This window comes from Gopherus flavomarginatus, chromosome 4 (genome assembly GCF_025201925.1).
Source record: "Gopherus flavomarginatus isolate rGopFla2 chromosome 4, rGopFla2.mat.asm, whole genome shotgun sequence".
Taxonomy (NCBI): Eukaryota; Metazoa; Chordata; order Testudines; family Testudinidae; genus Gopherus; species Gopherus flavomarginatus.
In genome coordinates this window covers 48,763,625-48,789,917 of record NC_066620.1, presented here as the reverse complement: position 1 = coordinate 48,789,917, position 26,293 = coordinate 48,763,625, and the positions used below count along the sequence as shown (strand labels likewise).

The 26,293-nt window shown below is 42.3% G+C and overlaps 1 protein-coding gene across 2 annotated transcripts in view; it reads right to left on the bottom strand.

The window, feature by feature from the left end:
• Positions 1 to 26,293, bottom strand: part of PTPN14 (protein tyrosine phosphatase non-receptor type 14) — a 192,028-nt gene extending 165,735 nt beyond the window's left edge. The window contains exon 1 of one of the 2 annotated variants that reach the window (XM_050950210.1): positions 25,709 to 26,293. The gene's annotated coding sequence lies outside the window, so the exon portion shown is untranslated. Of the gene's footprint in view, positions 1 to 12,208; positions 12,275 to 25,708 lie in introns of those variants that run through there. The other variant, XM_050950211.1, reaches the window with a different exon arrangement.

Here is a 26,293-nt window from a genome sequence, read left to right as displayed (position 1 = left end):
GCGTCAAACAGGAAAAATAGATTGACAGTTCAATTGTTAGATATTTTAGTACATATTCACTGTATTAGAATGTAATATATTACATGTATTACAGTATCTGTTAACACAATAGTACTTAGCCTTTACATAGCATTAGAAAGAGTCCACATTTTGAATTGTATCTGTATCTCTTGCACCAGGTGCTGTACCCACTCTGTTTAATTATGTTGCTCTACAACTGTCTCATTCAAAAGGTCATTGTCTAAATAATACAACTCTCAAATGTACATCTTTCAAACTGTGTTCACTCTCGGCTCACACTCTTACTCTTCGCTCATTTAGGACTGGACAAAATACAGCGGGCTGCAGCCCCACAGTGGCAGGAAAAGGACAGAATAATCAGTTTTTCAGGCTTACCAGGCATGAAAGCCAGATATTTTGTTTGATTTATTATTATTATATTCTCCACCACCACCACCTTTGGCCCTTAGAGTGTGTCCTTGTAATTTCTCACTATGTGTCAACCAACACATCTGTGTTTAAATAAGCTCTGTACACCAACTACTACAACCAATGTTTGACAATGTCCTTTGCCCACACTTCCACCAATTTCACACAGTGTTGTAATTTATTCCTACAGTTTTTTTTTTAACAAAAGATCAAAGGGCAAGGAAACTCTGAGGTACTGGTATCAAGTGCATTTTTGACATTCTGCCTTTAAACGTGGTGTGCATGTTAGTGGGGCATATATGTTATAAAATCCAATGTGATAATTTTAACGAACATTTCAAGGTTACACACAAAGATTAAAAGTGATTATTTCATTATCTGATGTGTTTACGATCCCAACCAGAGGAAATATAACTGGGCAGGTCTAGACATTACTTTTTCAAGCAGAACCCTACAATGAGCATGTCAATAGGTAACATGACACTGCTTTCACAAAGAATATTACTGCCTACAGTCTGTAACTAAATGTTTTAGTTTGCAGGCTTATGAAAAACCATAGAAAAGAACAAGGCTTCTGTTGCAAGTAAATATAGTTGGCTACATAAACTGAAGGCACAAAAATAAAACAAAACAGCTGCTAGATGAGAAGCTTCCTCCTACTCCACAAAATAGTTCCTAATTTTTTTTAATTAAAAAAAAAAGGTAAGTAGCTGCCAGCATTGACAAGCTGTTCTCTTAGATATGCAAAGCAGAAGAAGAGAAGGTATCAAATTTATAAAATAAGGCCCTGATCCTGCAATGAGCTCTGCACACAGATGACCCCGTGATCAAACAAAGCTCCACTGACTTTGCTGGCTCCATGCAGGGACAGGTCTCCTCCTGCATGGAGTTCATTGCAGGACTGACGCCTCAAACAACCCAGCACTGTTGAGGCAGTTAGGGTTATGCATTTCAGTGGATATATAAAATATACTCGTAAAATTGTCGATCCAACATGTTCAACAATCAAGAGATGAATAATAAATAAAGTTTATTTGCTTTTTGAGCCACTAGGAGGCATGCAGGTCACATTTCCAACTTTTTCTCTTCAGCCATGAGGTCTGGAGACTTGGCTTTAGTATTAAACAAAAAAGGATTCTCACATAATTATTCATCTCCAGGAAGTGAGGCTTTAAGTACGGCCTTGTCTACACAACACAGTTCTGTGGGCAAAAGGCAGCTTTTGTCGACAAAACAGTGGAGATGCACGTACCACAATGCTCCTCCCACCAACAAAACTCTCCCGCTTTGCCAACAAAATCAAATCATTTTGACTAGAGGCGTAGAGCTTTCGGTGGCAAAGTTAGATCGACAAAGTGTCAGTGTAGACACTGCATTCATTACATCACCGTAACTGGCCTCCAGGAGGTAACCCACAATTAGGGTGACCAGACAGCAAATATGAAAAATCAGGACAGACGGTGGGGGGTAATAGGCACCTATGTAAGAAAAAGCCCCAAATATCTGGACTGTCTCTATAAAAATCAGAATATCTGGTCATCCTACCCACAATACCCACCATGACTGCTGGGCTCACAGCTCTGAACCCTGTTGCCCTGCATCCAACTTCACAGACGTGCGCCCATCCCCTTTCAAAGCCCCAGAAAGTTTTGAAATTGCTCAGTATGGAGAGCTCACATAGCGACTGCTCAGTTGAGCATGCCAGCTCCCAGCAGAAAACGCATTCCTGCCTGGACTACAGCGGAGGGGGTGGATCTCCTTGGTTTGTGGGGAGAGGAGAATGTGGGAGAACTCGGAGGGAGTCACGGAATCAAACATTAACGTGGAATCCAGCTCTCCCCAGCACTAGGACCACAGTGGCAAGCAGGCAGGGCAGGCTGCTGCTCTGGGCAGGGGAGGGGGGGAGGAGCAGAGCAAGGAAGGGAGGAGGGGGCTGATTTGGGGTGTCCCTCTCCCCCTGCTGGTGTACCAATCTCTGCTGAGCTGGAGGTGGGGAGAAGGGGAACAGGGGACACCAGCTATCTGTGCACCAGCTTCAGACTCAGGATTGGTTGCTTCCGGCTGTTGCCTGAACTTAGAGAGACAGCATGCTGACACACTCACTCTCCGCCAAGGCACACACTTCTCTGTGTGTGTGTCTCTCACACACACACACAGCAAAAGGATGTGTGTTCAGCTGTGTCAGCCTGGTCACATTACTGAGTGCTACTTTAAAATGTGATTTAAAATGTACACCAACACACATTACTGTGGCTCAGGGCTTGTCTACACTGGCAAGTTTTTTCAATGAAACTAATGTCACCGGGATGGAGGGGGGAAATCAACAAAAGCAAAGTCGCCAAAGTGTGTACATTTGCTCCCTCTGTCGATAGATCCTGTCCACATTCGGGGCACCTTTGTCGACAGCGAGAGCAATGGACTGCGCCACTAGGTGATGTGAAAATGCAGAAACGCGGTGCATCCAGGGATGTGCAAAATGGACTGTCATGCACGGCTTTGTGTCCCACCCCTCCAAAGGTTTCTGGCTTCCTTTCGCACCGTTTTTCCAACTGTCATTCTTTTGTATTGCGCGCCAGGAACTGCAGAGAGGGTGGATCCCGCATGTCTCTCCTATGCGCTGTTAGCAGTCGTGAGGACATTGCATATGGCAGCACAGTTACTCGCAGAATTACTTGCAAATTTTGCAGAGGATGAACTGCAGGCACCTGAGTGTGATATGGACGGCAGCAACTTATCAATGCTTTGTGCATTCCCAAAGAAGCTGCATGTGGTACACCATTGCTTTTGGGCTAGGGAAACAAGCACTGATTGGTGCGATTGCATTGTCATGCAGGTGTAGGATGACGACCAGTGGGTATAGAACTTTAGGATGTGTAAAGCAACCTTCATGAAGTTATGTGATGAGCTGTTCCCCGACCTGCAGCGCAAGGACACCAGATTGAGAGCTGCTCTTTCAGTAAAGAAGCATGTTGCAATCGCTGTGTGGAAGCTGGCAAATCCAGACTGCTATCGGTCAATTGCAAATCATTTCGGAGTAGGAAAGTCCACTGATAGGGCTGTAATACTCCAAGCGTGTAAGGCAATAAATCGCATCCTGCCGCATAGGGCCATGACTCTGGGAAATGTGCATGAAATAGTAGATGGCTTTGCAGAGATGGGTTTCCCTAACTATGGTGGGGCAACTGATGGCACAAACATCCCAATTTTAGCACCAGATCACCTTGCCTCTGAATACATCAATAAGAAGGGATACTTCTCCATGGTGTTGCAGGCGCTTGCGGATCACCAGAGGTATTTCACAGACACCAATGTAGGCTGGTCTGGAAATGGGCATGACGCACACATCTTCAGGAACAGTAGCCTGTATAGAAAGCTGCAGGTGGGGACTTTCTTTCCAGACCACAAGTTCACAGTGGGGGATGTGGAAATGCCCATAGTAATTCTGGGAGACCCAGCTTACCCCTTACAGCCCTGGCTCATGAAACCTTACACAAGGCACCTGGACAGCAGCAAGAAGCACTTTAACAACAGGCTGAGCAAGTGCCACCTGATAGCTGAATGTGCCTTTGGTCATTTGAAAGCTTGCTGAAGGTGTCTCAATGGCAGGCTAGACCTTACCGAGGATAATATTCCCTTGGTCATAGCCACATACTGCACTTTGCATAATCTGTGTGAATCTAAAGGTGAAATGTTTGCTTGGGTGTGGAGCACTGAAGCAGAGCACTTGGCTGCACACTTTGAACAGCCAGATGCTTGGATTGTCAGAGGAGCCCAGAGGGCTGCTATTAACATCAGAGAGGCTTTGAGGAACAACTTTGACAATGAGGGGCAGTAACACATGTCTGCTTTGGAGTTGCTTCCCTGGTGCATCCATGCACAATTTTGGGGCCCAAGATCCATGCAACACAATGCTTCAGAAGCCTGTTTCCAAGAGTCAATTGATTGCTATACACTTTTGTAGAACACAGAATAAAAAGGCTGTACCATTAAATACCTTAGCCTTTAATTATTGCTTAAAAAGGGTAAAACCTCACAACTGTGTGTAGCTTCAGCTATCATTGTGCAAGCTGTGAGAGTGGGTGGAGTGATGGGGAAACTCAGAAGTGCTGTGAAGTGAAAAGAAATGTGTGGGCATAGAGGGGGGTGGGGCTGGCAAAGACTGTGCATCTGCATGTGCTGCAGTGGACGTCGACCATGAAGCTGCTCAGTCTGCAGCTGAATCAAACACTTGAACATCTCTGTGTGATTCTCCATAACTTTTATCATCCACTCTGTCACTAGCCTAGCAAAAGCAGCATTCTCTTTTCTGTCCTGCCTTTCAGCTTCCCAGCACTTTCCGTTCCCTGGTGTGTCTCTTATCGTGCTGCAGCACCTCCCAGAACACGTCTTCTTTGCTGCGTCCAGGGTTTTTTCTTATCTGCTGAAGCCAGTCCATGGGCTGCGTGGTGTGTTCCTCAAGGTCTGTGCTGAACAGAAGACGGATTGTTACATTCCAGCAAATGATTGAAACATTTTAGTGAAAAGGGCCTTTTGCTAGTAGAAATCACTTTCTGAGACTCTAGGCAGGCACACTGCTCCACGAGCACCCCAATCATGGTGAGTGTCGGGAGTGGGGGGAAGGCGGCTGTGCATACGGACAAAAAGGTCACGGCTTGCAGGGCAGCTTTGCAGGGAACTCATTCTAAAATTATCCCCTACTTTTTCACAGGTGGCCAGCCTGCTGGCTGACATCTCGCTGCTGCAGGTGACCAGAGAAAATAGGACACAACTGCTGAATGATTGCAGCTTTCACCCCAGTCTATATGCAGCTCAGTTATGTGCCACTTTGGTCCCAGTTCCAGTGATTGCTAAATGGCATGGTACAGTTTCCTACAATGGGGGAACTAACAAGGCTGTAATCCCTTGGACTCTGTGGCAGGGGATTAACAAGTACCTCTTTGAAACTTTCCAGAACCTCTCTCTGGAGGATTCTCTGCAGGTCTCGATGTCCAGCAACACCCTGCTTCACCATGTGGATTAGCTACACAGAGCACTGTCCAGTTCACAGAAAACACTACCTGCCTCCCACTTTTTGATTCCCTACACAAGCCACAGCCACTTACCTGGCACCTCATCTGCTTCCTGCTCCCCGTTGAGCACTTCTGGAGTTGCTAAAAGTTCCTGGCTGCCTGCACCACTGGGCGACCCCACTGGGAGCTTCACATCCTCTTCTAGCTTAACTTCTTCATCCAGAATTTCAGCCTGCGAGCTACCCCCTCTTTCAGCTGCATGTGAAGTATCCACGGGGCTATCGGCAACGGAGGTGGGATCACCGCTGAGGATAGCATTCAGCTCTTGACAGAAGCGGCACGTTTTCGGTGCACCACCGAAGCGATGGTTCACTTCCCGTGCCTTAGGGTACGCCTGTCTCAGCTCCTTTATATTTGCTCTGCACTGCTGCGTGTCTCAATCAAAGCCCTTTTCACGCAAGCCTCAAAAAATTTGCCCATGTGTGTCCCAATTCCTCTGGGTCACTTGCAGCAGCATCTGAACAGAATCCTCTCCCCACATACTAGTCAGATGCAACAACTCAGAGGTGGTCCAAGCGGGAGCCGTTTGGTGTGATAGCTAGCCAGGCTCTCCTGGGAAGCCCCTCTGGGAAACCAGCAAGCAGGAAATGAGATTTAAAATTCCCAGGCCTTGCAAGGGGGACGGGCGGGTTGGCTGCAGGGCAGCGGAGTTCAAACCGCTGACCAGAGCGGCAGCATGGGAGTTGTGGGATACTTTCTGGAGGCCAATACAATACAATAAAAAAAGAAAATAAAATAAAAACTATGGTGTCTACACTGCACGTTTGTCAACAATAAAGGGAAGGGGAAAGACAAAAGTCTCTTGCAGGGATGGAAGTTTCTTGTCGCCAAAACTACGCTTGTTTTTTTGTTTGGTTATTGTTTTTTTTCCCCAAACAAAGTCACATTGCAGTGTAAAAACAACAAGGAGTCCAGTGGCACCTTAAAGACTAACAGATTTATTTGGACATAAGCTTTCTTGGGTAAAAAACGTCACTTCTTCAGATTCATCACTGGACTCCTTGTTTTTGTGGATACAGACTAACACAGTTACCTCCTGATACATTGCAGTGTGTATGCTATCGCTGTTTTGTCACCAAAAGCTAGTTTTTGGCGACAAAACTTGCTAGTGTAGACAAGCCCTCAGTGTTAATATGCTCCTTCAAGACATCCCCCAGACGAATAGTCCCCCGTTGGGCTCCTTTTATAGCCTTGTGTTCATAATGCACAGCACAATGCTGAACAGCAATGCAGGATCCATGTTACCAGGGAAGTTGAAAAGTGGCTGGCAATCTAGCAGAATGTCCATGGAACGATGGGATTGAGAAACCATCATGTGACAACTGTACCTGATCCCATGAGGCATTGCAAACCCTTCCCAAAGCGCACTGCAGCCAGTTGCACAGTGGGATAGCTACCCACAGTGCACTGCTCTCTATGTCGATGCAAGAGCTGCTAGTGTGGTTGCACTCTACCGACACAAGGAGCATAGTGTGGGCATGCAACAGTGGTTTAATTACAGCAAAATGACAAAGGAGTCCTGTGGCACCTTACAGACTAACGAAATTATTGGAGCATAAGCTTTCGTGGGTGAATACCCACTTCGTCATGTGTCTGACGAAGCGAGTACTCACCCACAAAAGCTTATGCTCCAATACTTTTGTTAGTTTATAAGGTGCCACAGGACTCCTTGTCGCTTTTTACAGATCCAGACTAACATGGCTACCCTCTGATACTTAATTACAGCAGTGGCTGTATGCTGGCATAATTTGCATCGACAAAACTGTAGTGTAGACAAGGCCTAAGCAAACAAACAAACACATGACTTGCAATAATATTACAAGAGTTAGCAACACTATAATGGTCCCAATTCTCCACTTCTTTGCATCTTGAGCAGTTATTTATATCTGTTGAAAGTAAGTATATTGAAGAATATTAACTTTGTCTTGATCACCACAGTAATTCCAGGCAATCCTGCTTATGCATTTATGCTACCGTCCAGTGGACAGCAAGTTAATAAGAAAACCTCCTCCAAGGCATGCTTGCTACATATGGAATGGATTTCTACTGAGAATCTGAGCTTGGCAAAATAAGCAAGCAAACTGCCAGGGTGTGAGCAGTGCTATTCCCACAAGTAAGTGGCTTTGGGCAGACCTGACTCTTGTGAACAAAGCAGACCACACAGGTCACTTAAGCAGTGAAGTGCACTGCAGGACAGTGGTGAAAAGACTCTTTGTACAGTACGTGATATTGTGTGATCGATTCCTGTCCACGACAGCACTACACCAGCAGAGTTAAGAACTTTACTCAAAGCAAGTTTACTCCAAAACAGAGATGTGCTCACCTTTGCACCACTGGGGGCATGTCTATGGAACTGTTCAAGGCATGCTAAGTGGTCCAAATGATAGTTAGCATATCAAACTTCTAAGTGTAACCAAAAGTACAAAATTATGTTACTAAAGAGATTGCCTGATTCACCAAGAAACTGGACTACCTATAAATATGTACTTTAAGTGTCTCCTGCTAAGTTTTATACTGCTATTATAAGTGGTTATTCCAGTCTCTTATTAAATATGAATCTCCCCCACTCCTACAGATTTGCATATGGTAAGAATTATCAAAGCTTGTGAACACAGATGTCATACAAATCTGGTTTATATTCTCAAACCACCACCAAGTGGGAAACCTATTTGGTTACAAAAATTAGAACACTGTTAGGTTCCCTACTCCATCTTTCTTCCAGTATGGAATTACTGGTGCTTTGTCCAGTCTTCTTGTTAGTGTTGTAGGTAATGCAATTCCCTCTGACAATCTTGAGAAATTATTCCACAGCCTAATAACTTATATCAGAAAATTTTGCCTGAAAGGCAACGTAAATTTCTCTCTCTTAGTATGTATCGTGAAACACCTTTTATTTGCTATTCTTTTTCATCACTAGGTCTCTGCCAACATTACAGTTTCACAGGTTTCTCCTTTCTGCCAAATGTGATTCAGACTATTTTTCCTAGACATATTAGCGTACCTCTTTTCTAAACTGAATCATGTTTTTTTTTAATTTCCTACTCAATTGTTATTTCCTTTATAGCACACCTAACAAGCCCTGCATATTGTAAACCCAGAAGTTTGGTATTACATCTGCTAAAGTAAAGACTATACTCTAAACGGTCACTCTGCTTCTAAAAAGGCTTCCCCATGCTCAGTGAATTCAAAATCATGCTCTACAATATTGAAAAAATCTATTGCTTGCTCTCTCATATCTATCTTCTTCCTGCAATTGAACTTGACACCAGAAGAATCTCCAAACTCATCCACGAATGAAGTTATTATCCCTGATTTCATAAAATCTTCCCCCACTCACACTATTTGTTTCATCCTTGGAATGTTCCAGGATAATTAATGACTTCCTTTACGGTTATTGTTATATCCTTCATACTGGTATCTGGAAGGTAGCATATTATTCTGACTGACTGCAAAACACCACATGGAGATGTTGAGAAGTACATTCACTTCTATCCTCTTTATAGCTACATTTTTTGGTTGGAAGGATTAGATTTTTAACAGTAAATGTTGGTAAACATTAACGTAGAAACACACAAATCAAGGAAAAATATTTGCTTATTTGACAATAAGCAAAATTTACAGCTAGGCAAAGTAAAATGATGCTGCTTGGGAACTTATTAGAATTTGATTTAAGGATATTTACTTAGTTAATTGTCATTATCATATGTCAAAATATGTGCTTTAATTATTATAAAACTAACTTTTTGATTCTCAATGGCTACTGCCATTAAATAATTGTCTGACCCCCTTATAATTTCCTGCAACTGTGAACATTTAAATTCACATTTAAATTGATAACAAAATGCTTAAAACACATTATTTAAATGTTCACAGTTCCACAAAATTGATAAAAGTTTAAGAATGCATAAAAATAAACATTGACATCTGTTGAAATTATTACAAAAAATAAATATTGAATTCTGCCAAGCTAAATATAAATGAGGCTACTTAGGAGCAAAGAACAACCAAAGCTAAGTGGCATGTAATAATATGCACTATTCCTTGAAGTTAGCTCTTGGAAGTCCCTTTTATATTACAGATTTAATTGCATGACATTTGCTCTATTGGCCTGAATACACAGTCTCACCAGACATGAATATTTACTTCAAATATATTTTATATGAAAAGAATTGAAAGAGAAATTTCACAGCAATTCCCAGAGACTTAATGACAGTTGTTGAGTATACTAAACATTCAGGCATGACCAGAGGACTAAGCTATTTGTTAACAAATTTCTACTGTATCACAAGCTTAAAATCCAAAATTTAGCATTTGTAAATCATGCCGGGAAATCCTATATTCACATTAACAGAGGTTAACATTACTGGCTCAAACAACAAAGAAGTGCAAATTGCCTCAAACTTATGCCCACCCCTTGTCAGATATTTTCACAGATTAATTACTGCCTGGGTGACAATCTAGAAAGCCAAGTAAGACTTTCCCGAAATCTATACAAACCACATTTATAACCTCTGTGGATAAAATTATTTGTATGTTGGAGGTAATATCATACCCATCACTAGACAAAAAGTTTAGAAAGTTGCAGAAATATAGCTCATCTACGTTACTTGTTTATTTCATCAGCAGTGCAGCATTACAAACTCACAACTTTATGTTACAAAAATATGGAGTTGTACTGTAATAGTAACCTAAATATTTGTTTAGTTATTATGTCAGTGACATAAGAGATAATAGAAGGAACTACAGCAAAGCAGAACATGGTTGGTAGGAAGAAAAAAGAATAGTAAGAAGTTACAGGCCAGATCCTCTGAGACGTTGAGTGCCTCCTGAGGGCTGCAAAGCAGCCACAGCTCCAAATGACTTCAGAGGAATTTGAGGGTGGTCAGGACTACATAAGAGGTGCTCATCTTTTCACAAGACCAGGCATTATGACAGTAAATAATTTCTCTCATAAGCCATGTTCCCCCAAAATCATTTAATTTGAAATCAAAATATATTGCAGGAAATACACAACACTAAATGTACATTTAATAGTTTTATCATTAAATTACTTCTCCAACCAATATACCTTCAAGAAACTAGCCAGCTAATCATTACTAATGAGAAGAGTAGATAAGGACAATTTGTACAAACAAACCTACAAAACTAAAATACATGTGCCAGCTTTTACCCTGCCTGCTTGTTGTATTCGTTCCTATACCCTTCCTTTTTTCTCTCTCTCCAAGCCCCCTTTGGGATAAGAACTGTGCATTTCTTTATATTTGTACAGAGCCTGGTACCTGCTGACTGCTACTGCAATATCAAAATAATTCAAAATAAGAAAAATAGAAGGAAATCTGAACATACAGTACATGGCAAAATAAGGCTCTTTTCCTTACAATAACTCTTCTTTAAACATGCCTCTCAAGAAAATGCTGAGATACAATAATATTATATGTAAAATATAGCCACAAAATATAAAATGTAGTGTCTAGGATACATTTTATACTTTAAGAGGAGTTTATATTTCCTAAATTTCACAAAGAAACTGAATAAAACTAGTTTTTGAAATGTAACCATCAGCAATGAACGAACACACTTGGTATGCTGGTGTTATATACTACATTATCTGGATAATACTCTCTTGTAATATTTTAGTTTTCACTTTTATGGCTGAGACACTACTTTAAGCACAAATGAATTTTGTAAATGTCATTGAACTGTAGAGAGGAAAGGGATTAAATTGCATGCATCCGCAAGAAATAAGTTTTGAGATAATCATTCCACCACTTCTTTTCTTTGTTCTCGGAATGCCGGACACAAGCACAACTACTGCAAAGCAACAGCAGCCACCAGTTTATGTAGAGAGACTACAGTGCTGTGGTCTGGTTTACCTTGACATTGCACGTTCACACAGCTGTCGCAAATCAGTTGTTGCAAACAAAGGGTCCAATGTGGCAAGTAACAGGAGCCCCAATAAGTTAATTACAAGAGTTCTTATGGGTTGGAGTGGACCAACTGGCCAGGATAGGGTGACCAGATGAGATGAAGAAAATATCGGGACACATGGAGGCAGGGAGGGGGTCCGCCGGCGGAGAAAAAAAAAAAAAAGGCCTAGTGCTGCCGGTAGAGCAAAAAACAAAAAACAACAACAAAAAAAAGGCCGGGTGCATCGGGATGTCTGGTCATCCTAGGTCAGGAGGAGGAGGTTTTCTTAGATAGCTTAAACCTTCAGCATACTGTTCAGGGGGTAGGAAGTCACCAAAATGCTGACCGAACTCTGTAGCTCCAACCCAGTAGCTGGGAAACTCAACTAATGAAAGATGCCTGCCAAGAGAAAGATCCAGGAGGGTTATAAATGAAGCATGTTCAGAACCCCCCTAGCTAACTTCCAACCAGCCTCGGAGTTCATCAGGGATATCTATTTATACTTATCCTTCAGATAGTTTTCCTACGAAGAGTGGAGTTTGCTTTCCTCATCTACATTAGGGTGTGATTTTCAAAAGCACTCAGCACTGGCCTACCTCTACTCTCAATGGCAAAGTGTTACCATTGACTGCAGTGGGAACAGAATTAAGCCAAGCCTGTGAGTGCTTTTGAAAGTCCCAGCTCTAATGTTTAGCAGCTTGGATGTTTTGTTTATTCTATGTCACAGTAAACAATGAGGCCAAAGCTTGTGGCAATGTAGGTGAAGTAAGCGCTGTCTCACCAGCCCCAGAAGTGAGCCTTACCCATAGGTTGAGGGTTTAATGCAGGCTTCTCCAGCAGGGTTGCCCAGTCTTGTGAGAGGAAGTTCTAAGGGGACAGAACATACAGTAGGCACTAAGGGCTTGTCTACATCAGAAAGTTGCAGCGCTGGTGAGGGAGTTACAGCGCTGCAACTTAGGAGGTGTACACATCTGCAGGGCACCACCAGCGCTGCAACTCCCTGTTTGCAGCGCTGGCCGTACTCCCGTTTTGTCTCGGGTGTAGAGGATCCAGCGCTGGTGATCCAGCGCTGGTAATCAAGTATAGACACTTACCAGCGCTTTTCTTGACCTCCGTGGAATAAGCAGGTATCCCAGCATACCTGAGGAAGCCTCCGGTAATCAAGCTGGTCTCCTTCCCCGGCTTGCTCTCGCGTTCCCCGAACCCCGAGCAAGCAGGTCTCCTTCCCTGAGGTTTGCAGGGTGGTTCCGGGAACGCGAGAGCAAACCGGGGAAGGAGACCAGCTTCGCCGCGGTTTGCTCTCGCGTTCCGCGAACCTCGAGCAAGCAGGTCTCCTTCCCTGAGGTTTGCTGGGTGGTTCCGGGAAGGCGAGAGCAAACCGGGAAAGGAGACCAGCTTCGCCGCGGTTTGCTCTCGCGTTCCGCGAACCCCGAACAAGCAGGTCTCCTTCCCTGCGGTTTGCACGGTGGTTCGCGGAACGCGAGAGCAAACCGCGGCGAAGTTGGTCTCCTTTCCCGGTTTGCTCTCGCGTTCCCCGAACCCGAGCAAGCAGGTCTCCTTCCCTGCGGTTTGCAGGGTGGTTCGCGGAACGCGAGAGCAAACCGCGGCGAAGCTGGTCTCCTTTCCCGGTTTGCTCTCGCGTTCCCCGAACCCGAGCAAGCAGGTCTCCTTCCCTCCGGTTTGCAGGGTGGTTCGCGGAACGCGAGAGCAAACCGCGGCGAAGCTGGTCTCCTTTCCCGGTTTGCTCTCGCGTTCCCCGAACCCGAGCAAGCAGGTCTCCTTCCCTCCGGTTTGCAGGGTGGTTCGCGGAACGCGAGAGCAAACCGCGGCGAAGCTGGTCTCCTTCCCCGGTTTGCTCTCGCGTTCCCCGAAACCCCTTGAAGCCGCCCAACAGCGCTGCAGTGTGGCCACATCTAACACCACTTGCAGCGCTGGTTGCTGTAAGTGTGGCCACTCTGCAGCGCTGGCCCTATACAGCTGTACAAATACAGCTGTAACAACCAGCGCTGCAAAATTTTAGATGTAGACATGGCCTTAGAAACTCGAGCAGAGGACTGGCTACTAGTAGCTGAATCTCAGACTGCCAAACCCCCATGATCAGGCCTGTCCAAACAGCTAGCTTTATCATCCTCATCAATAAAAGGCTGCAGCCAACTTTATCTACAAGTCAATGTGTGTCTTTTCTCAAAAGACAGAGTCCTGTGATAAGAGCTAATCTAAGAAACTTGAAGAATGTAAACTATTTTTTCCTGGTAAGAAAACACATGCACAAGCACAAAGCTAGAAGGATTACTGTTGACCTCACCCTCTCTGCCTGATTCAGGTCTTGGCTACACTGGCGCTTTACAGCGCTACAACTTTCTCGCTCAGGGTTGTGAAAAAACACACCCCTGAGCGCAGCAAGTTACAGCGCTGCAAAGCACCAGTGTAAACACTGCCCCAGCGCTGTAAGCTAATCCCCACGAGGAGGTGGAGTACCTGTAGCTCTGGGAGACAGCTCTCCCAGGGCTGGCACTGCGACCACACTTGCACTTCAAAGTGCTGCTGCGGGAGCGCTCCTGCGGCAGCGCTGTATGGCTGCAAATGTAGCCATACCCTTATCCCGGGTTATGGCCTGCTCCAGTGCCCACTGAAGTCAACACGCCTTGGATCAGGTCCACAGTTTTTAAAAGGATGTCATCCTAAAAGGAGGACAAGCACCCTTCAGATTTGTACAGGAATGCTGGTGTCTCCCAAACTCAGGAAACTAGAAACTAAGGCAAATATTGTAGATATTCATCTTAATAAATACTCAGGGCTTCATCCTCACCGCCAACATGAAGTCAGCAAAAAAATTTCAGTTTTATTTTGTGAATAATGTTAAAATAATGGAATTGGAAGGAAAGCCCGGGACAGTTCTCACTTCCATGATACTGAAAAAGCATTTATTCAGTGGCCACAGCAGGGCTCAGTTTAGCAGCAGATCCTCTTAGTTCCATTTGGCTGTGGGGAACTTTGCAGAGTTTGTGAATGTGGCTAGATAGGATACACTTTATGATATGTAAGTTCTCAAACAGAACTCTTTCTCTGGAAGCATGAACAGGCAGTGTTGTTCATGTTACCTTAATCCAACCTTCAGAAGTGGCGTGCCGAGTCTTCATTTATTCACTCTAATTTAAGGTTTCGCGTGCCGGTAATACATTTTAACTTTTTTAGAAGGTCTCTTTCTATAAGTCTATAATATATAACTAAACTATTGTTGTATGTAAGTAAGTAAGGCTTTTAAAATGTTTAAGAAGCTTCATTTAAAATTAAATTAAAATGAAGAGCCCCCTGGACTGGTGGCCAGGACCCGTGTGAGTGCCACTGAAAATCAGCTCGCGTGCCACCTTTGGCACACGTGCCAAAGGTTGCCTACCCCTGCTAATCTGTAAGAACCCCTATCCCTTCTCTTTTGCAGAATCAGTGCACTCCACAGTTTGGACAGATACAGGAACTTAGCTAATATTTGCAAATATTAGCCAAGTCCTTTATTCTGAAGCACTGAACAGATCTCTAGGTAAGTCTTCATATAAGTATCTAATACATTACACTCCTGATTTAATGGTATTATAAGCAGTTATGTACTATTGACCCAATTTGTCTGCAGAAACAACTGCAACTCCTATTGATTTAAAAAAGGGTATTTCTACTCTCAGTTAAAGGGATTGATCTGGCACTCACTGTTTTCCTTTTGAGTACACCAATACAGTTTTCAAATATTTCTTATTCTTGTACTTTTAAAAAAAGTTACAATATGCATAGAAAAAATTCTTAATAATGTAATAAATTAGAAATGGAGATGTAGTAATTAATCTGTTTCTGTTCACTTACACATCTGACATAGATGCAGAATTTTAAAAAGTCTGTAGTTGTATTAAAATTTCAGAGGTAATTAAGCAGAGTAAGAAGTATTCTCTATTGCTATAAACTATTGAATTATTTTTCTGAATAACCCACACTCACTAAATTACGCAAGGTCTGCTCCTTACATTCAGAGAATGGCTGACACGGTTCTGACATTTAGAAGGTTTCTCACATTTACCCATCATGTAGATGTAAACAATTATCCCAATCCTCTTTTTCAAGAGAGAATTCAGGAATATTATGCATATGTTAAATACATGGGTAGTTTACAATAAGTTTTATAGAATTTTTTTTCAAATAAGCAAATTATACCAAATAGATTACATTATTTCAGCGTCAGGTGCCAGTGGTAATTGCCCCATGGTACTTTAAATAGAACCTAACTGCCAGCTCTTCTCCCCTCTCGGCTAATCCTCATCACAGCCCAGTGTGCCCTCCATAATACATAAAACATAATACAATATTATCTTATATCATCGTTATGTTTATTTCAGGACCACAAATGGAAGTCCCAAAATAGGCTTTCCTTTCCAGCATTGGTGTAGCTATATTAAGTCCTCTCATTACAGGTTCATTATTTTTAACTAAAAACCATCATCACACAGAACACAGCAATTGCCATACTGTGTCAAACCAGCCATCCACCTAGCCTGTTATCCTGTTTATGACAGTGGTTTATATACTATGTGCTTCAGAGGATGGTACAGGAAATCCCACAGTGGACTATTATGGAATAACCCCTAAGGGACGTTTCTTCCTACACCATGTCAGAGACTGGTTGACTTACAGTATATATAAAATCCTTTTATTAAAAAAAAATCCTACTTGGCCTCAATGATATCGTGTGGCATTGAATTCCAATGATTAATTGTGCATTGTGTTAAAAAAAAAAACTACTTTTCATCAGTTTTAAATTTCTTGTTTTTTACATTCATTGGATGTACCCCAGTCATGCATTATAAGAAAGGGTAAATAGGAGAACCTGGTTTACCTTCTCCATTCTACTTATTATTTTATATCCATATCATGTCCCCTCTTATTCATTTTCCCCCTAAAACAGTCCCAATGTTTTCAACTGATCTTCATATGGAAGTCTCTTAATTACTTCCCTTTCTAATTCTGCTATACTTTTTTTGAGATAGAGTGACCAGAAACGAACACAATATTCTGAGTAGAATGTGGCCACTGATTTAAATATATTAAATTCTATCCTAGTCTTTATACATCCTATTATTTCATTTCCTTTTCTGTTCACTGCAACACAAAGTAGATGTAGAAAGTTTACTGAACCCATCAAAACCCAAGTCTTTTATTCTTAGTAGATAATAAATTTAAAACCCAGTAACATGTATGAGCAGTTCAACTATTTCTTCCAACATGCATAACCTTGCCTTTAACAGATGAAATTCAATGTTGATAATTGTGCTGCCCTTTCATCTGGCTTTGTTAGGTCCTCTCGGTCTTCTCTGGTCTTGACTCACCCAAATAATTTTGCATCAGCAGCAAATTTTGGCACCTTACTGTTCAGCCTCTTTATTAGATCACTAAAACATTAAACAACAGTTCTTCAGAGTTTGTTTTTGCTCAGAGTCTAATTCAATTAGACTATTATCATAATTCTATTACTACTACATAAAACAAAAACCTAACTAATGGTGGGCCCCAATCTTGGTACTCCCTAGGCACTAGAGTAATAAACATAATAAATAATAACAGAAATAAATATACATCTTGGTTTATTTTTCACAAAATTGTAAGGGAAGAAAGCAGTTTGGGCAGTGTGTTAACTTTTCAAAGTTTGGGTTTTACTCCTCACATTAGCAGAGCAACAGGGAAGTCCCTTAAAGAATGTCAAATTGGGATTAGATTACGCAAGGTTTCTGTTAATTCTAGAATACCAAAGGTTTGACATTTCAAATACCATGCTGACTCCCTTAAGAGGAATGTCTTTCATATGGATCTGTTTTAAGATTACTATTTCATTACATTCCTAACTATCAAACAAAGTATTTTTCAGTAGCTGCTTGAAAATAACCACAATTCTTTACCAGGCTAGCAGCAGTAGGAAAAACTGTGGCGGATGAATACTTAGAGCCAATGGAGCTTTAAAATTCTTGTCCTTAAGCAATCTCTCAGTTACTTTAAGCAGTGATTAGAGATGCATGTGGTCTTGAACAGGAGGAGATGCCACAACACAAAGCCTAAGCACAGAAAAGAAATTTATAAATGTAGATGCAATCTACAAAGTCCAAGAGGGTCAATCCCCATGAAGGGGTTGGAAGGCAAACCACTGTGCATGCACAGTTATGTCACACTTACCTTATCATGATCTAATGTTGCTAATTCATTACAATATCATCACGTCAATGTCATTGCAAGTAAAGACAACCATAATAACCAGGATTCTGCAGTCCTTCCTCTCACAAAACTCCCCTTGAACTCAATGAGAATGATTATTAAAATGACTAATGCTATAGTATATTATCAAGTACAAATCCAACGTATCAGATAAAGTCAGTGGAGACTGTATTATGATTTCAAATAAAAATGTGCCATTTGCACTATCTTAAAGGAAATGTATCAATAAAACTATATTAAAGATATAACATTGTAAACCCCAAGGAAATTCCGAGCCATAGTTCCATGTTGTCCTTTACCACTCACTGGAATCACTTATCAGAAGGTCCAGCACCCTGTGATAATATAGTTTCACTGAGAAGCAAATATTTATTTTTGCCATATGCAGGGCTGGCTCTGGCTTTTTTGCCACCCCAAGCCAAAAAAAAAAAGGGGGGGGGAGTGCACCGGAGCAGCAAAGCAGGGGAAAAAAACTAAAAAAACACGGTGCGGCTGGAGCAGCAAAGCAAAGGTGCAGCTGGAGCGGCAAAGCAAAGGTGGGGGGAGACAATGGCACGGCCGGCAAAGCAGAGGAAAAAACAAAACAAAAAACCCTACAGGGTGGCTGGAGCCAGGGTGCAGGGGGACTCCCTGTGCTGCAGAGTGCATGTCCAGTCTACTGGGGGGAGAGAGAAAGAGAGAAGGGGGGCAGCCAGGGCTTCAGCGGGGCGCTCGCCACGCAGCCGCGACTGCCGCGTTGCCTGCCAGGAGGGCTCCGCGCCACTCCAGTCGGCGGAGAGGGATGGACGCGGGCTGCCCTGCCGAGTTTGCTGCAGGGCACTCCCCTCCTCTGCGGCTCCACCCTCTACAGGGTAGCAGGAGCAGCGAACAAAAAAAAAGGCTGTGCCATCCTCGGTTTGGTCAGAATGCCGCCCCGTACAATCTGCTGTCCCAAGCACGAGCTTGCTCAGCTGGTGCCTGGAGCTGGCCCCGGCCATATGGGTGAAACATACAGAGAAGAGAGAAAATATACACACAAACTGAATACATACTGCCTATCTGCTCTTTTGGCTAAAACATAGGCTAGGTAATCAGGAGATCCTAATTCCCATGTTCATTTCAGAAATTTGTAAAATTAGAAGAGTACTGAACCATTGCCAAAAATACCAGTGACTCATGACTAAATAAAATGGGACAGAACTATTCGAGTGCAGTAGCTCTAGGGTAATAGTAGTAGCTCACCAATGGAGTGACTAAATGAGGTAAACAGGCATTTGTTTATCTAGTCTAAATTAATTTCAGTGTATGTTCCCATTTTTCTTCCAGTCTTTTTCTATTTCCATCTCTTCAGTTTAAACCAGGGGTTCTCAAACTAGGGGTCAGGACCCCTCAGAGGTCACAAGATTCTTAAATGGGGGGTCGTGAGCTGTCAGCCTTCACCCCAAGCCCCGCTTTGCCTCCAGCATTTATAATGGTGTTAAATATATAAAAAGTGTTTCTAATTTATAAGGGGGTCGCACTCAGAGGCTTGCTATGTGAAACGGGTCACCAGTACAAAAGTTTGAGGACCACTGGTTTAAACAAACATTTTGATATGTTATTTATAGTAATTATTTTCTTTTAGTTTCTTATTAATTTTTTTAATCTCTAAATTATTTTTCTTGGGTTTTTTAAGAAGTGGAAAACCAATTAAAAAACACTTTCAAAAAAAAAGTTGACATTTCAGGGTTTGGGGTTTTTTTTCCATTTCAAAGTGTTTAAAATGGAGCAATTTTTGATCTTTTTAAATTTCACAGAATGTTTTCACCACAAAACTTTACAATTTTTTTTGCTTATCAAACACTCAATTTATAATAAATTATAACAAACATAATCGAGGGATTTATTTTTTTTAAAAGAGGTGGAAATAGAACAGAAACCACACAAAGAGGTGAATGCATTTGAAGACTTTCCAGTGTAGCTAAATATGATTTTCAATAAAGGAAAAATCTAGATAAATTTCCCTAACAACTTTGATAAAAAAAAATTGTAAAACAAAACAAAAATCTGTGAATAATATTGTCTGTGAGAGGCCATTTTTTGATTACAGATCTTTTGATTTGAAAAACTTCCATATGCTCTAATTATTTCTTCTTGTGGTTTTATTATTTTTGTTCTTGTTTTCTGTGTTTTTCCCACCATTATTGTTAGTAATTATTATTAAATCTGAAGTGGTCCCCATTGCACTAGGCAATTGTTTAAAAAAAAAAATTATCAATAGCCAGACAGAAAATAACCAAACAATAGGTATGCAACACCTCAGAAAAACAAACTTGCTACACTCCCCACCACAACCCTATTTCCCAGTATTTAGTTTCCCAGAATAAACCCACCCTTCCTCCCCTCTGTGTACATGCCAACCACCAGCCCAAAGTGCCCTCCTTTCAGTCTGCCCACCTCATAAAACAGCTGCAGGCTCAGTCTGTGAAATACACACACACACACTGGTTCAAAGCGTGTGAAGGGCTGCTCCTGGGTAGTCTCTACATTCACTCTTTACTCTCTCCATGGGCTTTCCCTCACCTGGATCACCCCACACTCACTCTCTCCCAGCTCTTCCATCCACTTTTGTTAAGTCAACCAGATCGATGCACATTTGCTATTATTCTTCACCTTCCCTGGATCACCATCCCTCCCAAATTCTTTCCCTCCCTCCTATTCCACAAAGTCTGCAACCACAATCTCTTTAGTCCTTCCCACCTAAGGTGACCAGATGTCCCAATATCAGGACTTTGTCTTAAATAGGCAACTATACCACTCATCCCCTCGGTTAAAAAAAAAAAAAAAGTGACCCAATTTTTCCACAGTTGCTATCTGGCCAACCCATTCCCACCCGTCTTCTGGAGTGCCCTCTTCTCACTATTTTCCTTCATTTTGGGCTAGGAGTCTTCCTCTTCAGAACATCCACTTGGGAGTCCACATTCCTGAAGTTCCAGAACTTTCCTCATTTTCCAGGGGTCTCTGGGCAGGCCACAAGAGGTTTCAAGAGGTTAGGAAACCATTGGTAAAAAATCACTTGTGGCATAACTCAATGCTGTTTGGGGGGGCGGAGGGAGGGTGAAGGGGTGTATGAGGGGGATTCATCTCAAACTTTCCTGCAGTTCTGCTGCATCCTATAGCTATGGAGTATAGAGAGGAGGTGTGCTGGCACATTGGTCTCCTTAACAGGCTGAAATTAGTTGGTTCAGTAGGAGCAGAGCAGGAGAATAGACTAGTTGGGAGGGGAAAAAAATAGCTGCAGGAGGGAATCCATCTGGGAGGAGAGGGATCTGGTATGGCTGGTAACCAGGGTGATCACCCTGGGTTCTAACTTCTACGGGTGCCAAATCAGCATATGGGGAGACATCCTTCAACCTTTTTCTTTTTTGTGCTCAGTTACTTGGTGGGAATAAGGGGGCAAAACCACTTTTTATTTAGGATGGAAGGATGGCGCTTGGAACTGGCTTCTTTTCTGCTGCCCCACCCTGTTCCATGGGGTGGGGGAAATTAGACATGCGCGTAAGACTAAGAGGTCAGGACACAATCCTGTGCTCTAGAATTAACTTTGGGCTTCTCTTCCTGGCTCTGCCACACACTAGGTTGTAACCTTGGGCAAGTCACTTAATATCTGTACCTCAGTTTCCCAATCTATAAACTAAGGACAATAATATTTGCCTACCTCAAGAGGCTCTGTGAAGCTTAACTCAACAGTATTTGTAAAATGCTTTGAGGTCCCTAAGTATTATAAAGATAAAAATTATTTATTAAAATATTGCCTTACAAAAAAAGAGTCTTTTAGAACTTAATGGAGATTAAATCAATAGGGTTCTATGGAAATTACTCTGAACCACCTGTGTAATAAAGAATTATCTTAAATATCCCACAGATTTTAATACAGAACTACATGCTTTTCTAGAAAATTCCCTCAAAGTCTATAGATGGTCAATAGTTGTCTCACAGGAGAAATGGTCTTTACAGCTTGTTTCAAAAACAACAAAAAACTGCCCTTATGAAACTTTCTGTTAACATCAATGTTTTTAGGCACAAGAGGATTAAATCAAGATTGTTGTTATAGTGTAGGGATACTATAGCAATCTCTATTTTTGTAACTGTGCTTGATTAGTACACACAATCATACTATTTACATATGAATTATTATGGCAAAAACGTATGGACACACTTAATATTTACACATACAAGCAGCCCCAGTGACTTCATTGCATAAAATTAAGCACATGGGTAAGTCTTTGAAGAACTGGGACCTATAATTAAAAGTACTGAGTATGAAAGCCTAATGAAAAACTTTCTAAGACATATTAAATCACTGCATTCTTACAATAGTTATTTATATCAACAACCTAACTACAACTTGGGTACAACAGAACTGACTTGCCAATGAAGGAGCCTGATTTATTAATTTTTTTAAGTGTGCCCTTCATGCTACAGAGTCAAATAATACACTTGTGCTTTAGCACTATGTAATCAATTCCAGATCCAAAGTAAGGACAAATAAGATGAAAAATATCTGTGGTCCTTTGACTACACTGGTACACAACAGTTTTCAAAAGCACCTCTGACCCTTCTTCGGGCTGAAAACTTTCTCCATGGTTGGTTTAGCCTTTTTTTACAAACTTGAATACAATCAAACAAACAAAAAAAACCCTAATTCATGGAAGACTGTTCTATATTTAAGCAACAACCACTAAGGCACAAGGCATCTGCTGGCATTTAATGACCAGCTGAGAAGTATATGAAGAGACACTAACAACAGTGGCTAATTAATCCTCGAGGAACACCACTGTATTATAATAACTGTAACAACTGGTATGCAAACATTTGAAAGTCACAGATTTTAAATGTTCTCTTTTTTAGACAAATTGTATGTACAAAGCAGCACTAAGGGCTCCATCCTGCAGTCTTCATCCACGTGGGCCCTAATCCTGCAGACAGAACTGCAGACAGACAGACCCATTGTAATTGTACAGAGCCATCGGACCTTTACATGGGCACAAGGGTTTTCCCATACAGATGTGATTGCAGGCTTGGGGATCCAGGAGTTGTCCTATGGATTTAAAGGACTATCGTTTGAATAAGGGCTTTGCGACTGGGCCCCAAATCAGCAGTTTGAACAGCTCAGAAACTTCTATATTATGCCCACTGGGTTTGGATTTAGGCCCCAATCCTGCAAGAAACTGCTCCGGCAAACGCCCTGTGTCTGTGCAGAGACCCACTGAGATCAAGGGAGGTCCATCTTCATAGTCATTTACAGATCATTGCCCAAATCCCACTTTATGCATGTATAAAAACTACATTAACCTCTTATACTTTAAACATCAGTACCGGGCCAAATAGTTGAAACAATAGTAAAGAATAAAATTGTCAGACACCTAGAAGAATATAAATTGTTGGGCAAAAGTTAACAATGGTTTCTGTAAAGGGAAATCCTGTCCTACTAATCTATTAGAGTTCTTTGAAGGGGTCAACAAACATGTGGACAAGGGGAAGCCAGTGGACATAGGATACTCAGATTTCCAGAAAGCCTTTGACAAGGTCCCTCACCAAAGGCTCTTATGTAAATTAAGTTGTCATGGGATAAAAGGGAAGGTCCTTTCATGGACTGAGAACTGGTTAAAAGACAGGGAACAAAGGGTAGGAATTAATGGTAAATTCTCAGAATGGAGAGGGGTAACTAGTGGTGTTCTCCAAGGGTCTGTCCTAGGACCAATCCTATTCAACTTATTCATTAATGATCTGGAGAAAGGGGTAAACAGTGAGGTGGCAAAGTTTGCAGACGATACTAAATTGCTCAAGATAGTTAGGACCAAAGCAGACTGTGAAGAACTTCAAAAAGATCTCACAAAACTAAGTGATTGGACAATAAAATGGCAAATGAAATTTAATGTGGACAAATGTAAAGTAATGCACAGTGGAAAAAATAACCCCAACTATACACACAATATGATGGGGGCTAATTTAGCTACAATGGATCAGGAAAAAGATCTTGGAGTCATCGTGGATAGTTCTCTGAAGACGTCCATGCAGTGCGCAGAGGCAGTCAAAAAAGCAAACAGGATGTTAAGAATCATTAAAAAAAGGGATAGAGAATAAGACGGAGAATATATGATTGCCCTTATATAAATCGATGGTACACCCACATCTTGAATACTACGTACAGATGTGGTCTCCTCATCTCAAAAGAGATATACTGGCACTAGAAAAGGTTCAAAGAAGGGCAACTAAAATGATGGGGGGGAGGATTGGAATGGGTCCTATATGAGGAGAGATTAAAGAGACTAGGACTTTTCAGCTTGTAAAAGAGGAGACTACTATGATAGAGGTGTATAAAATCATGAGTGATGTGGAGAAAGTAGATAAGGAAAAGTTATTTACTTATTTCCATAATACAAGAACTAGGGGACGCCAAATGAAATTAATGGGCAGCAGGTTTAAAACAAATAAAAAGAAGTTCTTCACACAACACACAGTCAACTTGTGGAACTCCTTGCCTGGGGAGGTTGTGAAGGCTAGGACTATAACAGTATTTAAAAGAGTATTGGATAAATTAATGGCGGTTAAGTCCATTAATGGCTATTAGCCAGGATGGGTAAGGAATCGTGTCCCTAGCCTCTGTTTGTCAGAGGGTGGGGATGGATGGCAGGAGAGAGATCACTTGATCATTACCTGTTAGGTTCACTCCCTCTGGGGAACCTGGCATTGGCCACTGTCGGTAGACAGGATACTGGGCTAGACGGACCATTGGTCTGACCCAGTAGGGCCGTTCTTATGTTCTTATATGTTAAACCAATGACCAATGTTAGATATGAGCAACAGTCTTCCTAAAAGGGCAGTAGCAAATCCTGGAGTCTGTATGTCATTATAATGTTTGATACAGACAATTCAGAGAGACCAGACAACGGTGACAACCTCCAACAAGTGTCTCCTAAAAATGTTGTTGTCTTCTTCAAACCTCTCCCACCATCATAAGGTGGGCTGATGGCTTCAAGAGCGCCGGCTTAAGGGAGCCATTTTATAGACTGAAGTCACAAGCACTAAGGAATTCAGCATACAGTAAGTGTATTAGTTTTCACACATTTTAATATCAAATGTCTATGCAGAAACAGAGTAAAAACAATTCATTCAACTGTGAATACTGCCCTTGATTTTGGGCCATATACCACAATCTCAGGAACAATCTCTGAGTTATCATTCACTGTTATTGCCCAGTTTACCGGTAACTATTTGTTTCTATAGATAGGTGCTTATAAAAGAATTGCCTTTGCAACCAAAACTACAGTGTTCACCGTAATGCCCGCACATGCAGACACAAAATACCTACTGTATGCCCCCACATGGATTGGAAGGGGAGGTTACTTTTGAACCTTTTAAGATTCATGGATTTTGACACATTAGGAATGAGAAAAGATGTCACAATGCTCACACAGTCTTGTAATATTGTAATTTCTGCCCAACTTGTTACAGCCTTTGCTGTAGAGGAATGGCCAGTGTAGACTTGACTTGTAACTAACAAAGAACAAGGTAAATCCATCTAGTGGGGGTGAGGTAGGGGAGAGGAGGATCGTGGAAGCTAAACAGAGTCATGCTGCAGTGTAACTAAGAAAGCAGCTCAGCAGAAAACTTAGCTTGTCCCCAGCTGTTTACAAATATATATTTATATTGATTCTATAAATCATATATTGTTTAGACCTTTGTTCAGTATATTTCTGGATCAGGGCTTTCATAATTATAGTCACATAAAGTGACTGTGTTTTATTATAATTCACAGATCAGCATTCATTTGCAGCAGCATAATCACGTTTAGTTGGGATAAATTTGCATTATATACACATACAGTAATGTGTCCATGATTGCGTTACGACGACGGATGACAAATTATAATGGATGGGAATAGATTTTTATACGCACACATACGCCATAAATTATGTCAAGACTGTTTTGAAAAAGTCACTACCGCTCCAGCGCTGCGATCAGCGGTACAAGCAACTACAAGTTCTAAATTAAAACAAGCCGGACAAACTTCAGCAAACTCTGCTGCTGTTGCTTACCTGCGTTTACATGTCGTGGCCACTTCTCGTCTGGGGCAGGGGCACTGGGAATGGGCTCTCCCTTCCTCCCGAAAAGGCAACAAGGGTAGCTCAGGCTTCGTTCAAAATCCCCCAGGAGGGTTTCCCAGTGGAAAAGGTTTCCGTCTTGACCAGGAGAGGGATCCCAACTGGTGAGGTGGGGACAAAGTAGGAACCGGTGCTGCCAGAAAGAGCTGATTGCTGGGACGAGGAGAAATCAGGGTGGTGCCTGATTTGGGGGCTCCCGGAGGAGAGGGAGGGAAAGTAAACCACCGCCCCCACCCAATAATCTTGTCCCCGCTGCGGCGGGGAAAGTTTGAAGGAGTTTGGGGAGGCGGAGGCCGGACGTTGCGGCCGGCAGGGGAGTTTGCAGGCGAGCAAGGGAGCCGTGGGCTCCCGCTGCAGCCCACGGAGGTGGGGGTAGGAGAGAAGGAGGGGATTGTTGTCCCGAGAGAGCGAATGGGGCCGGAGGCGGCGGCTGCAGAGCGAGTGCGTGTCGGAGTCGCTGCGGAGCGTGGGGCTGGAGCGCGGAGTCACAGCCCTGGAATCCCAGGAATGCGGAGCGGC